The sequence below is a fragment of the Rattus norvegicus genome, chromosome 9 (assembly GCF_021556685.1).
Source record: "Rattus norvegicus strain SHRSP/BbbUtx chromosome 9, alternate assembly SHRSP_T2T, whole genome shotgun sequence".
Classification (NCBI taxonomy): domain Eukaryota; kingdom Metazoa; phylum Chordata; class Mammalia; order Rodentia; family Muridae; genus Rattus; species Rattus norvegicus.
In genome coordinates, this window is record NC_141542.1 from 79,762,555 (window position 1) to 79,774,760 (window position 12,206).

At 42.7% G+C, this 12,206-nt stretch overlaps 1 protein-coding gene across 2 annotated transcripts in view; it reads right to left on the reverse strand.

Moving 5' to 3' along the window:
• Positions 1-12,206, reverse strand: part of Cmklr2 (chemerin chemokine-like receptor 2) — a 34,157-nt gene that overhangs the window by 3,860 nt on the left and 18,091 nt on the right.

Here is a 12,206-nt window from a genome sequence, read left to right on the forward strand (position 1 = left end):
ATTTTCACATCAACTTCTTTCCTTTGAATTAACTTGAAATTTTTTTTTGTAATTATGACGAAAAGTAGCTAGACAGTAGTAGCATACATCTCTAATCTCAGCACTCAGGAGGCAGAGGCAAGTGGATCTCTATGAGTTTAAGACCAACCTGGTTTACAGAGTCAGTTCCAGGACAGCCCAGACTACATAGAGAAACCCTGTCTTGAAAAAACACATGCACACTGAAGGACTCTAGTTTTTACTGAAACATAAGAGCTATTAGGAGGCTTGGCCTGGTAGGAAGTAGGTAGGTTATGAGGACCCTAAGGGCTTTCGCCAGCTTTACACCCACCACCTCAGGTCAAGATTAGGCCAAGTACCACCTTCCTGCCTCAGGTCAAGGCTATGCCAAGTTCCATTCTCCACCCAAAGTTCTCGGGAGGAGCAGGGACAGGACATTCTTGAAAATCCGCAGAATGTACTGACTGACAGTCACCTGACCCTCTTGTCCCAGATAGAGCTCGAAGGAATGTCATGTAAGTTTAAACTGAAACATTGCTGATGTAACCTGTACCTCAAAAAGTATAAAACCTGTTTGCTATAGCCATTCAGGGTTGCCTTCCAGTCACTCGCCATGAGGAGCTGATTGAAGGTCGACCCTGACACACTGGAAATTAAACCTCTTGCGTTTGCATCAAACCCCATTCTTGTGTCTCACTTGGAGGCTGGGAGGTTTCCCGGTAGTTAAGACTCACTTCGAGCCTTACAACACAACAAAAATTAATCAATTTTACATTGGATCAAATTTCCTGTGTTGAGTGTTCAATCTCAGGTTTTGTGGGGGTGTTTGTTTGTTTGTTTAATGTTTGGCTCTCTTAGGCTTGTTGTGAACTCACTATGTATGTAGCCCAGGCTGACCTCAAAAGCAGCAATCTTGTCTCAACCGCCTGAGTAGTGGGTTATAGGCATGCCCTGTCATGTCTGGTGTATGTGGGTCTGGGGACGGAACCTGGGACCTTGTGAATGTTTGGCCAGAGCCCTTTCTATCCTTTCTTCCTCTGCAGTCCTTTCCTCTCTTTTTCCTTTTCTTTCCTTCCTAAGCTGTGTGCATGTTTGCCAGGCTGCCTTCATCCTGGAGATCCTCCTTCCTCACACACACATCAGCAACCATTCTCCAGATCCAGTACTAAATGAGACGCACACCCCCTCCCCAAATGTTAGATTCTAGCAGAGATGTAGTTAAAAAAAATGAGTAGCTGTAAATTACATCTTATTAGTGTGTTGGTCTGCATGCCATGGCATACATATAGAGGTCACAGGACAAATTTCAGGAGGAACAGATCTTTCCTTGCACGATGTGGGTCCCAGGGATCAAATTCAGTTCACCAGGCTAAACATCGATCCCTTAACCTGCTGAGCCATCTCAATGAACCTTTTGAGGGTTGTTTTTGGTTTTGTTTTTTTAGTAAAACATAAAATAATAAGTTTTAAAAAATTATGTACTGTGTTAAATGACAGTAAAGACATAGAAAATGAGAGGGTAGAGCAAAGGAAGGTGACTGGAGGTGACTAATTTTCTTTGTGATTGTTTGCTTTGGCTTTCGTTTATTTTGTTTTGTTTATTTTTCATTTCTTCAAGACAGGGTTTCTCTATTTAACAGCCCTGACTATAACAGAACTCAATTTGTAGACCAGGGAAGCCCAGAACTCACAGAGATCCACCTGCCTCTGCCTCCCAAGAACTGGGATTAAAGGCATGCCTGGATTTCAGTAATTGAGACAGGAAGAAACTGTTGAAAAGTTCACTGGAGAAAGAAGCAGGAAGTCACTGGAGGAGTGACGACAGCAAACACAGACCTACTGCGTCCAGAAACAGTAAGATCCTCAAGCACAACAAGGAGTTGAAGATTGGCTAGCAAGATGGCTGTTGCTGGTTAATACACTTGCTGCCACACCTAAGGACCGAAAATTGAATCCCAGGACCCATGGTGGAAGGAAAGAATTGTCTTCCAAAACTTGTTCTTTTTTTTTTTTTTAAGATTTATTTCTTTATTATATATGAGTACATTGTCCTCAGACACACCAGAAAAGGGCATCAGATCTCATTACAGATGGTTGTGAGCCACCATGTGGTTGCTGGGATTTGAACTCAGGACCTCTGGAAGAGCAGTCAGTGCTCTTAACCACTGAGCCGTCTCTCCAGCCCCCCCAAAACTTGTTCTTAAATCTATAAGCGTTCCATGATGCATGATCTAATGTGGGTGGGTGGGTAGATAGATAATTACATAGATGTAATTCGAAAATTTTCAGACTATGATTTAAAAAGCTGGGCAATAGTAATAAAGGAAAGGGAGCTAGCAAGGTACATCAGTGGGAGGGTGAAGAGATGGCTCAGTGGTTAAGAGCACTCACTGGCTGTTCTAAAGGATCCCAATTGCATTCTAGTACCCACAGCATGGCTCACAACTTTGGGCAAGTCTAGCCTTGTGGTATCTGCTGCCCTCTTCTGGCCTCTGCTGGCATTGCACACATGTAGTGCTCAGATAAATACATGCAGGCAAAACAAAACACATAAAATATATATTTTAAAATTATTTTTAAAAAATAGTGGATCAGTAGGTAAAGGGGATTGGTGCCAATCCTGAAGAAAAACCTGGGTTTGAGCGCAGAACCTAGTAGTAGAAGGAGAGGAGAGGAGTTTGTCCTCTGACCTCCATATGCATGTCATGTTGTATCCCAACTCAGAATAAATAAATAAAAATATAAATACTTTTTTAAAAGAGAAAAGAAAAAATGAAGTTCAGTGAGGTTGTGATTAGATTATGTAGGCAGTTGAAGAATTATTTCTTTTAAAGATTTATTTATTTATTATATATAAGTACACTGTGGCTGTCTCCAGACACACCAGAAGAGGGCATCAGATCCCATTACAGGTGGTTGTGAGCCACCAAGTGGTTGCTGGGAATTGAACTCAGGACCTCTGGAAGAGCAGTCAGTGCTCTTAACCACTGAGCCATCTCTCCAGCCCAAAGAATTATTTTTAATTAAAAAATATACATATAAACGTATGGGTATTTTGCCTGCATATGTACCATGTATGAGCCTACAGGGGGCAAAGGGGAGCATTGGAGTTGCATATGGCTGTAAACCACCGTGTGGGGCGCTAGGAAGCCGACCTAGGGTCTCTGGAAGGGAAGCCAGTGTTTTTACTGCTGAGCCATATCTGCAGTCCCATTGAAGAAGGATTTTTAAGCAAATATTTTCTGCTTTGTATTACATAGAAATCCCTGTTTCTGCTATGATAAAAGCCTACTGGTAGAAACAAGGAGGTAATTACAGTGATCTTGTCTAGGGCGGAAGGCCAGCTGGCAATTTCAGTTGGGTGCGTAGGTCATAGCACATGAGGCAGAATTGTGGCTTTGGCACTGTTTTCGTTTGGAAGTTAGGTGTGATGTAAGGTAATTCGATTGAGTGTCAAGAGGAGGATGGCTGTGACAGTGAATAGTGCCTGTCAACCTGACTGGATCTGGAATCAGCAAACAGCTACTGCTGGGTGCTACTCTAAGGGGCTTTCTTCCTTTCCTCCCTTTTAAACTTTGTTGGGTTTTTTTGTTTTGTTTTTTTTTTTGTTTGTTTGTTTGTTTGTTTTACCAGGCAGGGACTCGTTATGTATCTCTGGCTGTCCTAGAACTCACTGTGGAGACCAGTCTGGAACCAAGCTCACAGGGTGCTGGGATTAGAGGCATGAGTCACTCTGCCTGGCCTTTTCACAATAGGTTATACGAAGTGAGAGGAGCCACCTAAATGTGGGTAGTGTCTCCCAGTGGCAAGCCAGACAGAAGATGGTGGAAGAAGGAAGGATCACTTTTGCCTGAGTACCTCAGCTCTCCAGGGCAAGCTCATCTGCCCCGTTACTGCAGGGTGTTGCTGTCCCTTGCTGATATCAGAGCCAGCATTTTCAAGCTGCCAGCATGGATGGAGGACCAGAGGGCTCCAGGAATCCTCCCAGCCCTTGGTTGTGGACTGGGGATGTTGAGGTACTCAGACTGCTGGTTTCTCAGCGTCTCCAGCAGGAGGAAGCCATTGTTGAGCTACTCTGATTGCACTGAGTAAGCTAACCTAGTAAAGCGCCTTAATCTGTTCTAATTCTCTTGGTTCTGTTTCTCTATGGAGTCTCAATACATCTGTCCTTCCTCTATTTAGTTCCCTGTTCCCCTAAACAGTTTCATGCCTCCTTTTTTTTTTTTAAGATTTATTTTATTTTGCCTTCACACATAAATATATGTATCATTCCTGCCTGGTGTCATGGATCTCCTGGAAGAAGATACTTGTGAGCTGCCATGGGGGTGCTGGAAATTGAACCTGGGTCCCTCTAGAAGAGCATCCAGTACTCTTAACAGCTGAGCCATTTCTCCAGTCCCTCATGCCTATTTATTTTGAGGCAAGGTCTCAGTCTGTAGCCCTGGATGTCCTGAAACTCACTGTAGACCAGGCTGACTTGAACTCTCCTGCTTCTGCCTCCTAAGTGCTGGATTAAAGGCATGTGCTACCATTCCCAGCACATATATGATTTTAAACATTTTTAGAGATAGTTGTATTTATTGTATGTGTGTGAGTGTTTTACCTGCATATACATGTTATGAACCATGTGTGTTCCTCATGCCATGGAAGTCAGAAGATGGTGTGAGATTTCTGGAACTGGAGGCACAGGTGGCTGTGAGCCATCTTTCTTGTGGGTACCTGGGATCCAGGTTTTCTACAAGAGTTACAAGTGCCCTTAAATACTGAGCCCTCTTCCCCACTCAGCCCCACAGATGTCTTTATCTTATTCATTTGGTTGAGACAGGATTTCTCTTTACAGTCTCTGTAACATACTTTGTAGACCAGGGCTAACCTTGAACTCACATTCCTAAAAATCTTAAACCATGTGTACTGGTACACACCTTTAATCCCAGCACTCTGCAAGCAGAGGCAGGGGGATCTGTGTGAGTTCAAGGCCAGCCTGTGCAACTTAAACACACACACACACACACACACACACACACACACACACACACACACACCCATGTTCTAAGAAATAAAACAAAAAAACTTACGTAGTAAATCCCATCATGTTGCGTTATCTACTCATTTTTGGTGAGTAAAAGAGAAGGGGGAAGTCATATGAAGGAAGACATTAAAATGTCCTTTAGTCTAAGTAAGTAGAGCTGTATCAAGACAAATATAAACACAAACATGCACACAGGCACATGCATGTATTTATGCATGTATGCACATGTGTGGACTTCTGAGAGGCAGAGGGAGGTAAGAATGAACCTCATGGGTAAACTAATCACTATAAAGGAGTTACACTGGACAAGAACAAGAAAAGATGGGTAGCAAGCAGACACTAGGTCTTCAAACTCCCATTTAAAGGAAATGTTTTTATTAAGTAGGCAGCTCAAGTGTCTTAGATTGCAGTGACTTTGTACTGAGATGTACAGTTTCCTCAATTTGGAAGAGCATAATAATGTCACAGTGAGGTTTTTAGGCCTGACTGGAAATAGAAAAATAGCTACTGTTTTAGTTTAAAACCATTTGTGCTGCTGGAAGGTCAGTAAATAATTCTGACTGTAATAAAAGCTAATAAAGATATTTATAATCATAAAACATTTGACTTGCCACTAAAATAACCACCAAGCTGCAGTGTAGACAGGGCCAGGGACACTGGAATCTGCTAGAAACGTGTGGAAAATGTTTGGGACAGAGCCAAGCTGCAGAAACTGTCTTTGACAGCCGCGGTCTGGTTGCCTGAGAATGTGAAGTGACATAGTCAGGGATTCAGTTGCTGTGATGGCCCAAGCGATCACATTCCTCGGGTACATTTATTCACACATTCAAGCATCTGTCCAGTTCTGGAGCAGACAGGAATTTACTGAGTTAAACACACTGGCTTCTGATCTAGTCGGGACTGAGTAGATGATAAAGCTTGAAACTGTTTTTCTGAATAAATACGTTTTACTGTAAGACTTTTGTCAGAAAGCCTAGTGACAAATAGTCTATAAAACCCAGAGGACTCAAGGGAGGTGAGGGGACCCAGAGAATTTCAGGGAGAGGACATGTGGCAGTAGACAAAACGTGGCTGCAGAGGGAAGGAAGCGTTGGTTTTAGTTACCAACATCTCAGCACTCAGGAGGATCAGAACTTCTGGAGTTTGAGGAGATCCTATCCTACCATGGGACCTGTGTTATCTCAAAAACAATGCTTCCTTCTATCAGACTATGTGGTGCAGGTCAAGAGGTTGAGTTTGTAACTTTGAGGGACACGGGTTTTCCTAAACCATGGAAGAGATGTGCTCTTAACAGACCCTGAAGGGACTGTGAACTGTAATCTACTTTGATGGTGAAGATTTGATGATGTTGACTTTTGTGCATGCTGACTGGAAAAAGAGAAGCTCAATGGCAAACTGTTTATTGTATTAAAACCAAGGGCCTGGGAGCTGAAGAGATGACTTGGTGGTTTAGAGCACTGATTGCTCTTCCATCGGTCCTGAGTTCAAATCCCAGCAACCACATGGTGGCTCACAACCATTTGTAATGGGATCTGATGCCCTCTTCTGGTGTGTCTGAAGACAGTTACAGTGTATTCATATAAATAAATTAAAAAAACAAAAACAAAAACAAAAACCCAAGGGCCTTCAGCCAGGCATGGAAAGACATGCACTTAATCCCCCTCCCCACCCCCTGCACTCAAGAGGCAGGGACAAGTGGATCTCTGTGAGTTAGAGGAAGGCCAGCCTGGTCTATGTAGATAGAGAGTTCTAGGCCAGCCAAGATAATATAGTTAGACTCTGCCTAAAGAAAGAAAAGAAAAGAAGAGAAAAGAAAAGAGAAGAAAAGAAAAGAAAAGAAATAAAAGGGCTGGAAAGATGGCTTGGCTGTTAAGAGCATTGACTGCCCTTCCAGAGATCCTGAGGTCAATTCTCAGCAACCACATGGTGTTTCACAACCATCTTAAATGGGGTCCGATGCCCTCTTCTGGTGTGACTGAAGACAGTGACAATGTACTCACATATTTGAAAGAAAGAAGGAAAGAAAGAAAGGAAGGAAAGGGGGTTGGGGATTTAGCTCAGCGGTAGAGCGCTTGCCTAGCAAGGGCAAGGCCCTGGGTTCGGTCCCCAGCTTTGAAAAAAAGAAAAAGAAAAAAAAAAAAGAAAGAAAGGAAGGAAGGAAGGAAGGAAGAAAGGAAGGAAGGAAGGAAGGAAGAAAAGCTTTAAAAGCATGGGCCTTTGAAAGAACGTATATCTTGCCTATGGCAGGATAATTGGAAGGAATGGCAAAAGAAATAAGAAATAATATATTAACAGGACAGAAACTTGGATGAAAGCCACAGATTCATGACCCAGGAGTCAATTGTCAACAAACGCTTGCTGCCATAAAGATAAGACCAAGTTTCCTGTAATCTAGGGTGACCTCAAACTCCTGAATTCCCGATCCTCCTCCAGCTCCTCAGTGCTGGGATTGCATGCAGGGGGCTGCCATACTCAGAGAAAGAACTATTTTCATTTTCTTTTTCACTGCAGAGAGCATGCGTGTGCAGGCTCAGCTGTGCTCGTGTGGCTGCACGTGTAGGCACAGGGTGGGGGTGGGGGTAACTTATGTCATTGTTCCCTCTTCTTCACTAATTATCAGACATGAACGATATACCACACCCCAGAATGTACTCAAGATGTTTGGCACTAGTAGAGTATTCTGCCGCCCTTTGCGTGAACAGTCCCTTGGAAGGGGTCAAGGCATACCAAGGGTTTACGAAATACCCTGTTTATTTACCCAAGGGAAACAAAGACATTTTTGTGCTGTTTCCAATGCTGAGAATAGAATCTACAGTCTCCATCTTGCCACAGGAGCTTAAACAGGAGCTGTAGGTTGTGTATAGCAAAACCCTGAAGCTCCAAAGGTGGGGGTGGGAGGGGTGGGGATCTCAATGAGTTCAAGGCCTACCTGGGTATATAGTGAGTTCCAGGCTGAGTACATTGTTAAATTTTGACAAAGGAAGGGAAGGAAGAAGGGAGGAAGGGTGGAAGGGGAGGAGAGAGAGGGAGAGAGAGAAAGAGAGAGAGAGAGAGAAGAAGAGAGAGAGAGAAACAACAACAACAAAAGAATGGAAGATTGAAGTTCCACCAAGCCAGTTCAGTCAGTCCCCAGGGCAGGAGCAAGGACAATTAGACAATACCATAGTGTTGTGTTCAGAACTGACTCCAGCCAGTTCTGAAGCTGGAACAGCTCTATTTCTTCTCAGTCTGCTTTTATATCGATCTAGGTACATTCATTCAAAGAATACAGTCAGTTCTCAGATCAAAGACAAAGTGATCAAGCAAGGTCAAGATCAAAGAGGTCAGACAAGGTAAGCAATGAAACAAAGCAATAAGGTCCCCAGAGTCGCTGGGTCTGGGGGTGTAACAGGATTATCCAGACAAAGGGGAAGTCACACATTCCTTGACTGTGCTTATCTTGATCATTGCATTAGCCCAAATGGGAATATTCTTATCTGAGCCTTCTTCCTTGAGCCCAGTGACAGGTACTTGCCAAAATCTCTATGAGCAGCACCAAAAGGTCTCCACAGAAGTTGGTATTATAGGACAGCCCCTGCTGGTGTGTACCTTTTCAACTACAATCTCAATATGCCCTTTCCTTTAATAGAGAAGTGTTGGGTTTTCTTCAGACATCATCGTGTCACTTATTGCTTAATGCTATGCACATAAGATAAATGAAAATACTCTTTGGCGTATTCCAAGAAGTGGACTTGTTTTGGTGTGGATGGAAGCAAGAGAGAACATGAGGGAGTGTTCTGTGGACGGTCTTTGAATGTTCCATTTAAGGGTTTGGATTTTATTACACTGCCAGTTGGGAGCAAGGAAAAATGTTTTCAGCAAGGAATGACATACCAAATCTTTGTTTTTGTCAAAAATCATCTGGTAGCAGTTTGGGAAATGAGTTAGAAAAAAAAAATTGAATGAAACTAGGGAGACAGTTACCACACTTGAAATCTGAAAGTGGAACGGGGCTTAGCAGGCCTTAGAGTCCAGATGGGGGAGATACTCCTGAAAGACGGGAATGCAGCAACTGAAGAGCTGAGCTAAGCAAAACCTTCACAGTAACACTCCTGTTGAGCTGGCGCTGGGAAAATCTATCTTGGATACAATGTAGCTAATTTGAAGAATTTAGATCTATTACTTAGTTGTTGAAGCAGTGACATTGGGAGAAAGAAAAAGATTTTCTTTTTACATTTAAACAAACAAACAACAAAACAAACACACAAACACCCCCAACCAAACAAGAAGGCAAAGGAAGTCAAACGGAAATGAAATGACGTCTGCCCACTCTGTGCTGAGATCAGAGTCTGCTCAGAAAAGGACTTGCAAACTGATCTTCCTGTTTGTCTCCCATACCTCGCTTGGACAGTTTGGGAAAGAGGGGGCAGCACACATTCAAGAATGTCGCCGGCTACTTATGCACCAGTTGCTTTTTTGGCCCCACCCAGAAATTAGTGTCCTTGCTTGTACAGTCTTGTGACTGTTCAATGTTGGGTCAGGGGCAATTTCTCGGACTAATACTTTGTAAGTATTATAACAACCAGCACACAGGGGTACTTTAAACACCAGACAACACAGTAGGCTCTGAACTCCCTCCTCACTTTCAAACCCAAGGCCAACTGCCTCCTGACTGTGACATATTGAACAAACCACCTGCTTCTCTGAAGCCTGCTTTCTCACCCTTTGTATCCTGAAGCATAAGGTAGCTGTGGTGAGGCTAGGGAGAAGCCTGAGCCGTTGAACTTACTCACTCACTGCAGTCATCAGAGGATGGGCCGTCTCGTCCCGGCCCGAACATCAGGCAGCTCACAAATATCTCTAACTACCTCTAAATTATCCAATATCCCCTTATGGCCTTCATGGACAACCATCCCCAAACCCCCAACTTGTGTGTATGAAAAAACACATACATAATACAGACTCATAAAAGTTACTGTGAAGAAATCCTCAAAAAGTGGCTTGTTTAGTGCTTGACCCAAAGCACGCTCAGTAATTGCAAAGATGGATCCTTACAAGCTTAGAACAAAGCAGTAGAAATATGGTGGAAGGTAGGAAGTGGAGGGAGTTTCTTTTATTATTGTTCATTTTTGAGATAGGGTCTCACTATATAGCTGTGGTCAGCCTCAAACACATTATGTACACCAGGCTAGACTAGACTTCACAAAAATCCACCTACGTCTGCCTCCCCAGTGCTAGAATTAAAGATAAAGATGTGCATCACCACAGCCAGCTACAGTAGGAATTTATTTGTTCTAAGAAGGTTTTACATATTCCATGTTTTTCTCTGTGTTCTCTTTTCCTCATTGAGCAGGAAGAAGGCCAAGGGATGAGCCCTAGCTAGCCTGGCACTTTCTCTGACATCCAGGCGAGTCTCAAACTTGCAGTCTTCTTTCTGGTTTCATAGTGTGAAAATATTGACTTGGTATGGAATTTACAAGTGTTATCTTTCTGTAGCTTTAGTTGGTGATTTCTGTGTCTATCCCCCCAAAATATCAATATTTAGCTTCACAAAGAATTATAAGAAAATACACCTCTGGACAGTGTCCTCTTCCTTTTTAAAATGTCTGTTGTTTGTTTGTTTGTTTGTTTTTAAGATTTAGTTATTTTATTTTCTGTGCATGAATTGGGTGAGCAAGGCCCTGGGTTTGATCCCAATCCAAAGAAGACAGGGGAGGAGAGAGAAAAAATGAAAACAAAACTTAAAGAAAAAAAATGCTAAACAGAACTAGCTTGTCTAGATCTGGAATCTTAAACTGTGATTTGAAATCTGCAGATCAAGAAGGGTTTCCAAGAAGCCAGGGCACACAATGAGAATGTGTCTGTGTGTGCTACCATAGCCACACTCTTTATTTCAACATTACTTGGCATGTTTTGATTATCAGCCACGCGCTGTCAGTGATATCTATAGCAGTCCAGGGGAAATGCCAGATTTCGGGTGGAAACGGACTTGGCAGCCCCTATATTCTTAGTTTAATTTACATCAAGACACTTCCTGTCTTTTTTTTTCTCTCTTCTTCTTTTTTCTTTTTTTCCAGAGCTGGGGACCGAACCCAGGGCCTTGCGCTTGCTAGGCAAGCGCTCTACCACTGAGCTAAATCCCCAACCCCGACACTTCCTGTCCTAAAGCAAGACTCGGGCTGGTCTTTTAAAGGAAGAGAAACAATAAGGAGGGAATCTGCAGAATAGACTGAGACAGAAGTCACTTAACAGAACAGGGCCATTCATCCTGCAGGGTGATAAGAAGTGAGCTTGACAAAGCTTGTGGAAGGAAAGCATGTTGTGGTAACAGTAGCAATTGTGTCCCACACAGCAGTCAACAATGCAGGAGGAGAGCCGACAGCAATTTGGACTCTTTCTCCCTTTCATACAAGAATATATCTGAACATACTTTTGCTTTTTTTTTTTTCTCCTACTAAACAGGAGGGCACATAAAAAAAAGCACAGGCTGAAGAAACCTGTCCACTGTTCACAATTATCCTGTGGTAGTATGGAGATGTACCATCATTAAACACCTTTAATTATTAAATTAATTATTAAATTATTAAAATAATTATTAATTATTTTTATCATTAAAAGTCCATGGCAATGAAAAGAAAGGTAGTCACTGAAATTCCTGTTTAAAATAGGTCTTAGGGGCTGGAGAGATGGCTCAGCGGTTAAGAGTACTTATTGCTCTTCCAGAGGTCCTGAGTTCAAATCCCAGCAACCACATGGTAGCTCACAACCATCTGTAATGAGATCTGATGCCCTCTTCTGGTATGTCTGGAGACAGCTACACAGTGTACTTATATATAATAAATAAATAAGTCTTTAAACAACAACAAAAAAAACCCAAAACAAAACAAAACAAAAAAACAAAAAACAAAACCAAAACAGGTCTTAGGCCAGGTGGTGGAGATACAAGTACTTTAATCATCCCAGCAAGCAGGAGGCAGAAGGAGGTGGATTTCTCAGTTTGTGAGATGGCCCAGTAAGTTAAAGTACTTGTCACTAATGTCTGACAACCTGGGTTCAATCCCAGGATCCACATGGTGGGAGAATTGACATCTGTAAGTTGTCCTTTACCTGCATAAGTAACCTGTAGCATGAGGGGACACACACACACACACACACACACACACACACACACACACACACTTATCTATATTAATCAATA